Source organism: Molothrus aeneus, chromosome Z (genome assembly GCF_037042795.1).
Source record: "Molothrus aeneus isolate 106 chromosome Z, BPBGC_Maene_1.0, whole genome shotgun sequence".
NCBI lineage: Eukaryota > Metazoa > Chordata > Aves > Passeriformes > Icteridae > Molothrus > Molothrus aeneus.
Genome location: NC_089680.1, coordinates 64,250,530 through 64,264,762, shown reverse-complemented (window position 1 = coordinate 64,264,762; position 14,233 = coordinate 64,250,530). Strand labels below are relative to the sequence as shown.

General features: G+C 39.6%; 1 long non-coding RNA gene across 1 annotated transcript; it reads left to right on the top strand.

Annotated features, from left to right (window-relative positions):
• The first annotated feature begins 10,536 nt into the window (after positions 1-10,536).
• On the top strand, positions 10,537-13,814 carry LOC136569189 (uncharacterized). The gene is made up of 3 exons (XR_010785322.1): positions 10,537-10,782; positions 12,404-12,475; positions 12,830-13,814. It is a non-coding gene; the product is annotated as an uncharacterized lncRNA (long non-coding RNA).
• Positions 13,815-14,233: the final 419 nt, after the last annotated feature.

The following is a 14,233-nucleotide window of genomic DNA, read 5'->3' as shown; positions in this document are numbered from 1 at the left end:
AATGATTGGATACAGGCTCTTAGAAAGAACAGAATGGGAAGGTGAAAAGAGTGGTCTTCCCTTTATGTGAGGGAGCAGCAGGAACAGAGCTCTGCCCCGGAATAGATAAGGAGCCAGATGGGAGCTTGTGGATGAAGGTCAGCAAGTGAACCAGCCTGGTTGTTGTTGCTGTGGGTGTCTGCTACAGATTCCCTGAGCAGGAAGTAGTAGCTTAGGCTTTCAGATGACTGGAAGAAGCAGGCCCTGGTCATTATGGGATACTCCACCTGCCCTGATATCTTTTGGAGGGACAAAACAAAAGGGTTCAAGGAGTCTTGGAGATCTTCTAGAGCATTTGGATGATGGGTGACTGTGGAGCCAAGAAGGCAGGATGCTCTGCTGGTCCTGCTACTTTTGAGCAAGGAAGAACTGGTCATAGATGTGAAAATCAGGGGCAGCCTTGGCCACAGTGACCATAAAGTTGTGGGTTCATGATCCTACAAAAAGAGTGAAGGGCAAAAAGCAGGACCACAGCGCTGGATTTAAGGAGAGCAGACTTTGATCTCTTCGGAAATCTGTTTACCTATAATGTACATTATTACAGCATTTCAGATTTTCTGACATAGCCATGTAAATACCAGATTTTTTTTTTTTTTATGTATGTGTCTATTGGTAACTCACAGTTCTATGGTAGGAGAGAATTTTCTGGATTTTTGAGGTACATACTGATTTTGTAAGCAGTTTTGTCTTCATTCAGACTTTAAAGTCGGAGACTGCACTGATATGAATAAATATCAGGATATTCAAATTAATACATCTGCAAGGCTCCACTCCAGCAGTCCCAAGTAAGGCAGGAGACTGGATATCTTTGTAATGTCTGCGTTACTTGCTTTAAAACCCTTCCTTAAAATCTTTTTTTGCAACAGATTTTGTGCCTACAACAACATGACATGGCTAAAGCAGGCATATGTTGTCTCTGTTGCTTATCACAATGATCAGTACAGGCTAATTGTTTCCTCAGATTCCTCCATGCATTGTCTTCATCTATTGCTTCTTTGTGCTTGTATTGTAGGCTCTTCCAAGTAGGAACAGTTTTCATAATGGCCAGTTCTTTCGTTTTCTTTTTCTGTTCTGTGTTTTTATGGAAGATTGCCTTAGGATAACTCTAAGGATAACCTTGTCTGGATACAGTGACAATAAAAGTACTAAAAGTGTTATTCTGTTTATACATCTGAGAAGCTCATCTGTTTGCATAAACATAACTCTATTTTTGGCCTGAAACTGCTCTCCCTAAAAATCCATGGCTAGCAGAAATACAGCTTTTAATACTTGGCCTCTTACACTCTCCTTCACTGCTGGGCAGAGCTCAAAACCAAAGTACTGTCTCTTTGAATTCATTTTGTCACAACAGGGCAGGTTTTTTGTGTAACTCACTAGTTCATTTCAATTTTCATTCTCATGTGAAGAAGAAAATCTCTAACTACCCAAAACTTTATTCTGAATTTAGAATTAATTGATGTGACTGTTCAAGAAAATTAAGTGTAACTTGGCCTAGACAGATTAAAAATGCCTGAAAGCAACAATGGACTTTAAGTGGCAGAACACTGCATCAGCTTTCTGTTGTTCTTTGATTCTTTATTTTCTTCTCAAGAGCTATAATCTAGTCATAAAATCTAATATATGTTCAGTAGTCTTTAATCAGGCAACAGATAATATGATCTATGCCACTGTGATTTTGCAGCTCAGATACTGTCTTTCCCCTGTGTCATGAAACTAAGTTACAGCTCTTCAGCCTCCCACAGAAATTCCATCTTGGCCTTTTTCCAGACAAAAGGAAACAGCCTGCTAGAGCTGTGAAGAAATATAGTAAAACTAAAATAAACTATGGCTTTAAATGATACACACACAGGGCACTAGAGAATTTAATCATCACTAAAAATTTTAGGAGAAACTTTATATTTGATTCCCATCCTCTACTTTTATTTTTATTGGTCTTGAAATAATGGAACCATACTTTGGGTTCTGCAGTCCCTTCCTATGATATAGAATACACTGTTGTGTCAGTAATGACTCCAGACTGCTTTCTAAAAGGATATCAATGGATGAGAGTATTAGAATCAACAAGTTTCTTCTATCTTAATCCAGGGATATATTCTGATAAGAGATCAGCTACACTGAGCAGCCTGTCTTTCCTTAGGGGAAACACTCCTGTAAAAAAAAAGTTAAAATGAGGCTATTCTTTGGTTTTAATGTTTTAAATTGGAAAAATTATGGATCTTTTTCAGAAATAAAAGAGAAATAAACAAAACAACATAAACCAAAAAAGACCCCTAAGTTATATTTAAAATAAGCCTAAAATGGTTTTAATAATTAGTCCCCTTACTCAACAACTTAAGTGAGCTTGCATTAATTTAGTATTTTGTATGTCCTACTTGTTAAATGTCACAGAGTAACTGCTTGATTTCACCTTGTTTCATGTCTTTTCTCATTATTATAATGGATAAAATTGAATATCCAATTCTATACTAATCTATCTTGCATCTGGCTTTATGCAATTCAGAATTATGAATTATGGTTATACTTGGTTTCTCATTAGTTTTTAACAATCAACATAAGCAAAAGAAAAAGACTGCTATTACAGTATAAATATATTTAGTTGTTTTCTTCTTTTGTGAAGAAAGGTTGGACTAGATAACAGAATCATAGAATCATAAAATCATAGAATATATTGATTTGGAAAGGATCTGTCAGATCAATGAGTCATCTTCTGGCCTGGAACAGTGCAGCCCCAAGAATCACACTATATGCCAGAGAACATTGTCCAAACACTTCTTGAACTCAGACTGACTTTGTGCTGTGACCACTGCCCTGAGGAGCCTGTTCCAGTGCCCAAACACCCACTGGGTGAAGAAACTTTCCCTGATATTCAGCCTCAATCTCTCCTCACACTACTTCAGGCCATTCTCTCAGATCCTGTCAGTAGCCACCACAGAGAAGAAATCAGTTTCTGCTCATTCTCTTTCAATCCTGAGAAAGCTGTACAGTCCAATGAGGTCTGTCCTCTGTCTCCTCTTCTTCAGGCAGAACAGAGCATGTGACCTCAGCCTTTCCTTCTTTGGCTTCCCCTCTATCCTCATGGCCATCCTTGGGATGATCTCTAAAAGCTTTAGATCTCTTTTATGTTGTGGTGCCCAAAACTGCCCCCAGCACTCAAGGTGAGGACGCCCCAGAGCAGAGCACAGCAGGACAATCCCCTCCCTTGCCTGGCTGGCAATGCTGTGCCTGATGCCCCCAGGACAGGCTGACCCTCCTGGCTGCCAGGGCACTGCTGACTCAAGTTCAACTTGCCAGGGACCAGGACTCCCTGGTCTCTTTCTGTGGTGCTGCTCTCCAGTATCTCATTCCTCAGCTTGTACATTGAGGGTTGCCCCATCCAAGGCACAGAAACTGTCACTTGCCCATTTTAATATCCATACAGTTGCTGATTGCCCATCTCTCTAATTTGCCAAGGTCTCCCTGCAGGGGCCTCCCTGTCCTCCAGCAAGTTGAGAGCTCCTTCCAATTTAATCTTCTTGTCACACTTAGTGTTCCTTCAAGTCCTCTCTCCAAGTCATTAACAAGGATGCTGAAGAGCACAGGTCTGAGGATGAAGCCCTGTGGAACCCCATTAGTGACAGGTCACCAGTCAGATGTCACCCCATTCACTGTAACCCTTTGTGCCCAATCTGTGAGTCAACCCTTGAGTCAGTTGCTCAGCCATCATGTTAGACAGCTGGACATTTTGTCCAGAAGGATCCTGGGAGAGACAGTCTAGAAGGCTTTGGCAAGATCCAGAAAGATTATATCAGCTGGCTTCCCTTGATCAACTTTTACCCTGCTGTAGGAGGAAATCAGATTTGATAAGCAGGACTTTTCCCCTCATTAATCTGTGCTGGCTGTGACTGATGACTGTGTTGTCCTCCAAGTGTTTTTCAATACATCCCAGAATAATCTTTTCCATTATTTTACTGGGAACAGAAGTGAGATTGTGTCTTTGTTTTGGCCAGGACAGAGTTAATTTCTTGCAGTAGCTGTGAGGGGGTCTGGGACTGTGGCCAGGACGGTATGTTATTCTATACCACATAATGTCATTGTGGGGAGGTTGAAGTGGAGGAACTTTTTGGCTTTGGAGAAGAAGGGTGTGACTTCCAGTTGTTAAAAAACCCAAATGTAGTGGAGAGAGAGAGCTATCTGTCATTGTTCATTGTGTCACAGCTTGCAGTGAGCATTTATGCATGTGAATCACTCTCTCCTTTGTATACTTTTGGTATGGTTGCTGTTACTGTTTGTTTTCTTATCTCATTGCTCTTTCTAGTAATCTGTTATTATCTTAACCCATAATCTTCACCTTTTGTGCTGCAGGTTCTCAACTCTATCCTGCCAGAGCAGGAAGAAGAAGGGGAACGGCAAGGGGGAGTGGGAGAGCAATGTGTGGTTATGGAGTCTCAATGGGGCCACTGAATTGGGGAGTACCATTCCTAAACAGTAACAGTCTAACAGGTCTGTAGTTTTCAGGGCCCTCCTTCTTGCCCTTCTTGAAAACCAGGATAATGCTCACCAGGTTCCAGCTACCTGGGACCACTCCAGATTCTGCTCAAAAATTATCAAGACATGTAATAACAACAGCCAGCTAGCTGAGGATGTTTGGACGAATCCCATCAGACCGCATGGATCTGTAGCGATCAGGCTGCAACAGCAGATCCTGCACAAGTTCAAGATCCACTGGGAGCTGATCATTCTCACAGTAATGGTCCTCCAGTTCAGGGCACTAAGACCCCCTTGGTCCAAAAATACTTAAATATCTCTGCCTTGTCCATGTCCCATTTTTGGGAGGTGACGACCCTCATCATGTAACACGTCTATGTTATTCCTACACTGCCTTTTGACATTAATGTATTTGAAAAATCTTCTTAGTAACTGTGGAAAAAATTTCACACCACACTTTCACCTAGGTGAAAAAGATTAAGAAAGTTCCTTTTTTACATATCATGTCATAACATGTTAGGGCTCAGCCCTTTTCTATTTAATAAAGTAAGACTCCTTGAGGATTTTTTTTTAATAATGACATGCTTTGTATGATTCAAATAAAATGAGAGATTAAAATATCTCCAGAAGAACCATAGAATAATTCTATGAGAACACAGGATGACAGAATTAATTTTTTCCCCTTAGTATGTTGAAACAACGTGGATACCTTGAAGTATATTTAAACTTTAAATCTTGGTATTATGGAAGGTATGTTGTTTTCGTAAAATTAGTCAGTTCATGAAGAATGACTTCCTCAAGATGCCAGCAACCCTGATAAAGGGCTAAGTTGTTCTAATCAGGTAATTGTTAAAGTAACAGCTGTTTTTTTTAAAATCAGTTTCATTACTCAGATCTGTGATCTGTGAAGTCTGTACCAGCTACTAAAGTACAATTCATCCTAAATTAAAATTATGATTTTCTTTGACAAGACAATGCAATGGTCTTTGTCATGCAATGAGTTATGTGGGTATACTTGTCAGTATAAATTTTCTGGCAATAGCAAAAAACCATTCTATCATTCCTTTTATTGCTGGAGAAAATATTTTCCTATTCATACAGATGTATCATTTCCCTTACTCCTTAAGACTTTGCAATATTTCAATCTGAGTGTTATTAGAAAGCATTCCATTACTGCTCAGTAAATATATTATTTTCTTTTCCATTTTAGTTACAAATCTCCAAAGAAGGACTTTCTTTTATTACCCTGGTCTTCTCTGGCACAGGACCAGAATTGTTTTCACCATTCAGTCCTAGAACTTCTCAATATGGTCAAAGTAGCACAGATATATAACTGTATTTCTAGTATGATATCAATCAAGTTGCTATAATTGTAAAATGACCCTAATTTACATAGTACAAATGAATATGCCATGTTGTCTGACTGTAGTCTCTTCTCAGTTGTGACTAGACAACAAAGCCTCCAGACAATTTATTCAGTGTTCAGTTTTCAAAGATTTTCCTTATAATATAAACTGCATAGCTGAGAAGGAGTTAGAGTTTATGGTTTCAAGTGCAGACTGTAGGGAACCCAGTCTGCACAAAACAGCAAGATTCCTTCGATGACACAGAGAGAGGAGGAGGAATAGAACATACATGGAAAGGAGGACAGACAATGCAGAGGAATGGAACTTGCAATTACAAGGACCTGCAGGAGACAGATACCAACAATGATGCAGCAAATCAGAATGACAGAGGAGCTCATGCATTTCTACTGGATATCATTTAATAAATAATCTTTACACACTTTTTCATATTGTCATGCTTTAGTCCCAGCCAGCAACTTAAGTACCAGGCAGTTACTCAGTGACTCCCCTTCAAGGGTTCCCTTGGTGAGGTGGGAAGGAGATTGAGAAGCATAAATAAAACTCATGGGTTGAGATAAGAATAGTTTGATAATTGCAACTAGGCAAAATAAATAAAAGAAAATTTTGATAATAGTCATAGCAAAATAATAATAAAAATAGTAACTGTAATGAAAAGGAGAAAGACAGATGAATAAAACCCAGAGAAATGCACAATGTAGTTACTCACCACCATTGGACCATTGCCCAGCAAGTGTCCGAGCAGGACTCATCCTCTTCCTACTAGCTGCTATGGTTTACCATATAAACCAGTTTATATGCTGGTCATGACATTTTATGGTGTTGAAATATCCCTTTGGCTCACTCAGGTCACCTGTCCCAGCTGTGATTCCTCCCAGGTTCCTGTGCAGGCCCTTGCCAGCAGAGCATGAGATACTGACAAGTCCCTGACTCAGAGAAAACACTGCTTAGGAAAAGCCAAAACATCAGTGTGTTCTCAACATGTTTCTACGCTGAGTACACAGCACAGCACTGGACAAGCTACTGGGAAAAGAATCAATTCCATTGAGACAGTGTTCACAGGGGTTCTTGGATGAGAGAAGAGATGAGGATCTGACTCCATGTTTCAGAAGGCTTGATTTATTATTTATGATATTTATTACATTAAAACTATACTAAAAGATTAGAAGAAAGGATTTCATCAGAAGGCTAGCTAAGAATAGAAAAGAAAAGAATGATAACAAAAGTTTATGGCTCGGCTCTCTGTCTGAGCCAGCTGACTGTGATTGGCAATTAATTACAAACATCCAACATGGGCCAATCAAAGATCCACCTGTTGCATTCCACAGCAGCACATAATCATTGTTTACATTTTGTTCCTGAGGCTGCTCAGCTTCTCAGGAGGAAAAATCCTATGGAGAGGATTTTTTATAAAAGTTGTCTGCAACACTCCATCACAGCTGAAACCAGGACATATATAAGAGGGGGCTTTCTACTTCAATGTAAAGTGTAGCTTTGCAGTTTTTATTTCTAACTCTGTTGGTTTTGCTAAGAAATTGCAAAGCTACAAAAAGAGCAAGGAAGTATCTCATCTTCCCTCTGTATGACTCTTTGATCCTAGACAGATCCAGCACTGTAGACAGGGAAGGATAGGAGTTGATTTCCAATTAAATCTGTCTTGTTATTTATTTATCTGTCATAGCTCCTATTCTGTCCATCTCTTTGTAGGTGTCCCATTCCTCTTATCTGTGCCTTCTAAACAAATCTTTCTTAACTTCAATGTACTTCAAAGCAGAAATGTTTCTTCAGACTTTGCTATTTATATGAATTCTGCCTTTGGGACCACAATTCACTTCAGTTATATCAGCTTATAATAATATGTTCCTCAGGAGTTGATAATAAACAAGGCATTGAGATCAATATCAATTAGCATCCATTAATAAATTAATAACAAATCAACAAGCCTTGTAAGGTAAACAGTAATGGAGAATACATTGAGGACTTCAGGAGGAATAGAAAAATTAGGAGAAAAAAAATTAGTGATTACCCTCTAATTATTGTCTGTTCTGTAGAGTGTCATTATTCGTTGTATTCCTGTTTTATTGCCTGATTCATGCAGTCCCTTTCTAAAAAGGCACTGAAGGATGGACTGGTGCTCAGACAATACCAATTCTATTATATTAAGATAATCTATACAATATAGCTATTCTGTTGTATTAAGATAACATATCTCACAGTGCTGCAACATCTGTAGATATTTTAGAGTATAGTTTTTTCAGTGTTTGAAAGCAATTCTCCTTCAGAAAATTTGCTGGACTGTTGCAGTGTGATTTCCTGTTTCACCTATCCCAACCCCCTCAGGTGTGCCAACCTTTCCCCTCCCGCTTTGCCCTCCTGCGAAGAGCTGTCCATCAATCTTAGCATTCCAGCAAGGCATCGTGTGACTGGCAGAAGTTCAAAAGATGCCCCTCAGGTCTGGGCTCATTGGCCTGTCCAAGTGTCTGTATCCCTTGAGCCTTCCCCTCCTCCCACCTGGTTGGCCCTTACCTGTCCCTCCCCTCCCCCTGTCCCCGGGGCTTAAAAGGACACGAGACCATGTGGCCAGGAGTTCTACTGTGAGTTGTTACCCCATTCAGAGGTCTACCACCCTGAAATAAAACTCTGGATTAAGACTCTACAATAGAACCTGCTCCTTTCTCTTCACCATCGTCTGAACCTTTTCCATCAAAGGTAAACTGAGTTCCTACTTTGCCTGGATTTGTTCCGAGTGCCCAGCTGCAGCATCCAGCCGGCCAAAGGTATCTCTGGGGTGAAAACACCACAACTGCAGCCTTTGGTCCAGCAGCGAGGGCTAGACGAAGCCAGGCATGACACACCTGGAAACATCGGGATTAATATTCTATACTGGACTTTGTGTTTGCTTCAGTACTAGAAAAATGCTTAACATATTTGAGGTTCCCTAAAGAAAAAAAAAAAATCACAAGTATTTTGCTCTCTTTGTATGTTTTTCCTGCGTCACACCATAAGCCCTTAAAGAGAATGGACTTCTCGTAGTCCAGTATAAAGAAAACTTCCACTGGTTGTATGAGAAAGGCAGGTAACTCTTTATCACCACTGAAGTCATTTGGCTAAAAATATCTGCCTTAAGACCAAAGAAATCCTAGTTACTATTGGAGACAGCATAAAAGATATCTCTTTAATTCCTGTAAAATGAAAAATTGAGAAAGATTTATTTGTTGATACCAGCTTGATTTCATAAATCTTAAGCGCAGTTCCTTATGGAATGTGTTAACTATCAGAGAAAAGGGGAAATTCTTAGGATGTGAAGCTCCAGAGATTCTTAGTGTCACAGTAGTAAATTAATGCTGTTGAGGACTGACACTGATATAATCACATATAACTTGTTATTTCAAGTAAATATGCTAAGTACCTGTGTGGTGTCTTATGATTAAGTTTAAAAATCAGAGTGTGGGTTAAAATTGAGAATTTATTAATATAATAAAGCAGGAAGGTGCTGAAAAACAAAGTCATGTTTTTACTGTGTATTACTGCAAATTGTTTTTCATCTTGCATGTTTCTTAGTTAAAGAATAAGATAGATTAAAAAAAATATGGAGGAATGAGAGGGACAAAAAAAAAGGCTGCAGCATTCAGATAAGAAATGTAGGAAAGAACAACACCACATAATTGAATATCTGAATAAATCTAAACCAAGAAATGGAATATAATTAAATTCTTTCAAATTTAGCTGCTTGAACACTTATAAAATAAAAAAAAAAAAACAAAGCATAACAACAGAGAAAAATTAATGTCATTTAAGCAAACCAGAATAACACAGAACAAATACTCATATCAAGGAAATAATCTGAAAACCTGGTCTAGTTTTCTTTGATTTCTAGTTTCTAGAAACTAGTTTCTGGTTTTCTTTGATTACCTCTGTATTCCAAAAGTAAAAAGTTAGTTATAATAACAACAACTAATAAAGTGTTAGTTAGTTAGTAGTTAAATAAAAAATTGTAGTAAATATTACCTAGCCTAGCCTCTAGTGACCATATTTTGTATTGCTTCATATGCTGCAGAAAAACATAATAAAATGCATATATATTTATTTCAGGAGTGAACATGCTAGATGAGCTAAAAATTCATTCAGTCAAGACTGAGGAGGTGTTTATCCTCTAGAGATTTTCAAGTACAGTTTAAGTAGAATTTTTAGATTTATTGTATTGCTTTGTTTTCTAGTTAATTGAGGTTTGTACTCCTGGCAAAAAATGCTCCAAATCTAAGTTACTTACTTATCCTGCAATCAGCTTTCATTCCTATTATTGACAATGAAAAAAAAATCTAAAATGAAAACAGAATCCTTTTACTTCTTTCTGAATGGATTCTAATTTTTTTTCCCACAGGTTAAGATGAACACAATCCAGAACATTATCTGCATGCCCTGAGTACAACAAAGGAAACAAAATAAAAGAGACTGTCCCAAACTTGTGAACAGTGGTGTACCTCAGCATTTATCCCCAAACAGTTCAAGAGGGTTTCAGTGATACTGCACCATATAGCTGCTGTACACAGGAAGTGGTTTCTGTATTACTTACCATTGGGATTAAAAATTATAATATGGAATTAAAGTTTATAATTCTTAGAAAAAACATATAAAGATTAGTTTCCTACTTTTGCTGGATTAAAAAAAAAATCCGTAATGCTAGAGAATAGCCCAATTATCCTTTTCTGATTTTATCCAATTAGAATCATAGAATGATTTGGATTGCAAGGGTCCTTAAAGATTATCTAGTTCCAACCCCATTGCCATGGGCAGGGACATCTTCCACTAGATCAGGATGCTCAGGGTTCCATCCAACTTGGCTTTGAAAACTTCCAGAGATGGGATTTCCACAACTTCTCTGTACAATCTATTCCAGTGTCTCACCACACTCATGGTAAGGAATTTCTTCCTAATATCTAATCTAAACCTACCCCATTTCAGTTTGAAGCCATTCATCCCTGTCATGTCACTCCATGCCCTTGCAAATAGTCCCTCTCATGTTTAATGTGAGCTCCCTTCAGGTACTAGAAGCTCACAATTAGGTTACCCCTAATTTTCAGAATAAAACATGCAAGACTCCATTTTCTTCATGCAGGAAAAGCCTATTCTTTATTCACACAACTCATTTTATACAGTTTTTACAGACTTCATGTTCAACTTTAATTGGTTAATAGCTTTCTTGCCAATTACTCTATTGGTTAGCAAAAGGTTTTTTACTTGTCCATCAAATCTCTCTATTCTTAAATTGTTTACATATTTCTTCACTAATTCTCATGGGATAGATTTAATATTTATGCAGGTGCTAGTTGTTTTCCACCCAGGAATAGATTGTTGTGTAAAAAAATCTTTTATACCAGGATTATTTTCGCATGGAAACTTGCAAAGTACTAGCTGCAGTTAGAAAAAATGACTGGCCAGCCACTGATTTAACAGAGCAGGCCTGATTTTTTGAGGCCTTTCTTTTATAATTCTTCTACAGGTCATGACACCTAATCCTTCTCTTCTTCAGGCTAAACAATCCCAATTCTCTCAGCCTTTCCCCATAGGAGAGGTGCTCCATCCCTCTGATCACCTTGGTGCTTCCTTTGGACTCTCTCCAGCAGCTCCATGTCCTTCCTGTGCTGGGACCCCAGGGCTGGAGGCAGCTCTGCAGGTGGGGTCTCAGCAGAGCGGGGCAGAGGGGCAGAATCCCCTCCCTGCCCTGCTGCCCAGGGGCTCTGGGTGCAGCCCAGGACACACTTGGCTCTCTGGGCTGGGAGTGCCCATGGCTGGCTCATGTCCAGCTCTCACCCACAGCACCCCCAAGTCCTTCTGGGCAGGGCTGCTCTCGATCTGTTCCTGCCCAGCCTGGGCTGGCACCAGGGATTGCCCTGACCCAGGTGCAGCAGCTGAGCTTGGCTTTGCTAAACCTCATGAGATTCCCATGGGCCACTGCTCAAGCTTGTCCAGGTCCCTCTGGATGACATCCCATTCCTCAGGAATCTCAACTGCACCACTCAGCTTGGTGTCATCTGTAAACATGCTGAGGGTGCACTCAATCTCTTAATCTGTGTCATTGATGAAGATATTAAATAACAGTGGTTCCTGAGGGACACCACTTGCCAGGTGGTGTACCTCAGGATTCTGAGCCATAGATGAGATCATCCAACCCCTTTCTTATCCATCCAACAATCCACTCTTCAAATCCATATCTCTCCAATTACAAAGAAGGGTGTTGTGGGGAGCTATATCAAAGACCTTACAGAAGTCCAGATAAATGACATCTGTAGCATTTCCCTTGTCCACTGATAGAGTGACCCTCTCATAGAAGTCAACAAGATTGCTTAGGCAGGACTTGCCCTCAGTGAAGCCATACTGGTGTGTGGAATCACCTTCTTGTCCTCTGTGTGCCTTAGCAGAGTTTCTAGGAAGTTCTGATTATGATCTTCCTAGGCACAGAGACAGACAGATCAGAGTTCCCAGGATCCTCTTTTCTACCCTTTTTAATAATGGGTACAAATGTTTCTCTTTTCCAGTTACCTGGGACTTCACCTGACTGCCAAGACTTTTTAAATACTATGGAAAGTGGCCTGGCAACAACAGCCAAAGTAAGGAAGATTTTTGCACTCTGAAAGTTTCTTTGTTACCCAACTGCAGCAGTAATGTCATTATATATTGTAAATTATAACAAGCAAAAGCAGGTTGGGAAAAAACCCAACAAAATCAAACAACAAAAAGCCCCAATATTGAATCATAGAATTGTTTAGGTTTTAAAAGAGCTTTAAGACTGAATCTGACCCAACGTTGTCCAGTCTGCCACTAAATCATGTTCCTCGGAGCCACATCTGTTTGTCCTTGAAATACCCCCAGTAATGGTGAGCCAACCATATGACAGCCTGTTCGTGCTTGACAACCCTTTCCAAGAAGAACAAAATTTGAAACCATTTCCTATTGTTCCATAGCCTGTTACCTTGGAGAAGAGACTGACTCCCATCTGGCTACAACCTCCTCTCAGACAGTTGTGGAGTGTGACAAGGTCCCCACAATGAATCTCCTTTGTTCCAGGCTACACACTCTCAGGTCCTTCAGCTGCTCCTATCAGACTTGTGTTCTCTTCACCAGCTCCATTGCCATTCCCTGGACTCTTTCCAACACCTCAGTGTGCTTTGTGTCATGAGAGGCCCAAAACTGAACACAGAATTCAAGGTATGGCTTCACCAGTGCTGAATACAAGGGATTGTCATCACCCTGGTCCTGCTGGACAGAATTTTTTTTTTTAATATAATTTTACTGCTGGAAAGAAATTGGAAAGACACAGTATTTCTGCACTGGACATACTGCTAGTTCATGTCCAGGCAGCTGTCAACCAGCACCTCCAGATTCTTTTCTGCCAAGCAGTTTTCCAGGGATTCTGGAGAGAGGCTGAGACATTCATTAGTGATAAGTGCTTTTTACTGCACTACTGCCCTCCAGGTTGAAAATTTTATTGCATTAATTTCCTGACCTGGGATGTTCCATTCCCATACATAGGGATGTACTGGATATAGCAAATGCATACTAGTAAAGGACTACAGAGAGGTGAAATAGTCTAATGTAGTGCTGTTTCATACACACAGCCCATTAGGAGGATCTGTTATACTTCCCTATTGGGACACACAAGACAAATGATGGACTTTGGACCTGGCTAGCATAAGAGATTTGATAACAGGATGCTTTGGCAAGAGCAAACAGAACTTTGAGGATTAAATCAAGATTGCAAGAAGATTAAATCAGACTGACTTACCAGAAAAAGAAAATTACATCAAAGTCTGCAAGCAAGAGATGTAAAATGTATAAGTTTGTTTATGTGATGATTAACCCAATCATTGTAGTAAAACATCACTGGTCTTCCTAAAATAGGATATAAGCATTTTTACTCCACAATATATTTGGATCTATTCAACCATCTCAGAGTCTCCCCATCTCTCTTCATCGCTGATACTTCCCTAAACTGTACTTCACAAAATCACATTGTTGAAAGTAGACCTCATGAGATGTTATCTAGTCCAAACACCCTGCTCCGCAAGGTCAGCAAGAGAAAGTTTGTCAGGGCTGTGTCTAGTCATGTTTTGAATAGCTCCAAGAACTGAGATTCTAAAACCTCTCTGGGGAACTTGTGTCAGAATTTAATGATGCTTGCAACAAAAACAACAGCAGATTTCTTGTCTCCCAATGGAATTTCATTATGTCATTTTGCTTATTGTCTCTTGTCAGTGAGAAAAGCCTTACGCCGTCTTCTTTATACCTTCTCGTTGGGTAGTAATAAGATCTCCTGCCAAGCCTTCTTTTATCCAAAAGGTCCCCTGTCCCTCAGGCTTTCCTCATGA